This window comes from Zeus faber (assembly GCF_960531495.2).
Source record: "Zeus faber genome assembly, chromosome: 15".
Taxonomy (NCBI): domain Eukaryota; kingdom Metazoa; phylum Chordata; class Actinopteri; order Zeiformes; family Zeidae; genus Zeus; species Zeus faber.
In genome coordinates, this window is record NC_137194.1 from 26978115 (window position 1) to 26979740 (window position 1626).

Here is a 1626-nt window from a genome sequence, read left to right on the forward strand (position 1 = left end):
GTCAATAGTTTTTTTCTAGGAGGCCAGAGGCTGCATGGATAGGTGTTTTGAGACAATGTTTTTTTTTGTTTTATTTTACAAATCTACTAAGTCTGGCTTTCATGCAATGAGTACCAGAAAGCAGAGGAGAATCACCAGTATCTCCGTAAAAATACTTTAAATATCTTTAATATCTGCTTAGCAGATAAACATCTCACATGACAAAGTCTATGAGTTGCCGTTATTATCATCATCAAACCTTCTGGTATTCTGAGCATGTTTAAACAAACCCTAAAGAATTATGCACATGGTATTTCACCCGTGGAACTGTGGAGAAGATAATAGTATAGAAATAAGTTTGCAGGAGCACATTATAGTGACAGAGTTAGGTCACATTCTACCTAAAGTGATCGAGTTGCAGTTTGTTCCAGCTTCTCTACAATCTGGACATAGTTATCTAAGTATAATAATAAGTGTTACCAGTAGCCCTAGGGGTATAAGTTACACAGTGACTTGTATAACAAAAGAACATCGCTAAGGCTTGATTAGAAAAAAAAAGAAGACTAAAATGGTTTAAGTTTGTGAAGAGAATGCCATACATAAACAGACAGTGGCTCCATACAGAGATCACATCACAGTATCCAGACAACAAATCCATGGCTTCCTATTCCAGACTGCAGCAGCCAGCCAGGTCTTCCTACATTTCCTACACCTCTAACGTCACCCGTGTTCTATAGATTTCTAACGATTTCAAGGTTGGACAGATTCCTTCCAGATGCCTCTGCGAAATCCCCCCCAGGAATGCTTCGATTGAACTCGAGTTCTCTAGTCACCAACACCTTCCAACTCTACCAAAAAGCCAATGTGGGACGCTCATTTCCCAGAGTGTCTCCACGGCCTCCATACAGTTGTAGGCTGCAGACTGAGTTTAGTCACATCGAGGGGAAAAGCAACTGAACATCTTGGCCAAAGTCCATCTGATTTGTCACATGCAAAGGTTTTCAAGCAAACCTGCAAAGCGACATGCAAGCAGTTTGAGCGAACTTCTTCTGTTTAGAAGCTGGCAGAACAGTTTAACTCCATGCCAGGCTACATTATTGTTGCGATGCCCTTAAAGAAGGTGTGTGGAGGAGATGGGGTTTGGGTTGGGGCAAGAGGGGGTGGCTACTGGTCATATAACCCTACCAGAGAATATAGAACTATTATATACATCATGTGTGTACTGACTAGATAGCGATGGAATCAACTCTGTTTCAATTCAGCCCGTTCAGATGGTGGAAAGAAAATCTGAATTAGTAAAAAGAATGAAAAGTCATCTGTGATTTGTGGTTATTAAAGTGCCGATCCATGAGATCCTCTGGGTGGGGTGGATTACACTACAGACCCCAGAATTCCAATAGAAACTGCAACTTTTTTTCTCCGAAATCCAGGTTTATCCCCTTGTCTTCGCAGTCCACTTTCTTTTCTTCAAAGTATGACTCCATCTCATCGATTGTCTTCTCTAGATGATCCATTCTTGCCGGGAAAAGTGGACCCCGCCACCAACAATGCAAACAGCATATAGAGGAGCACATGCATAACACAAATACATTAATGGGCTGTTTCTTATAAAGTACCAGCTTAATAAATATGGGATAAATATTGAAT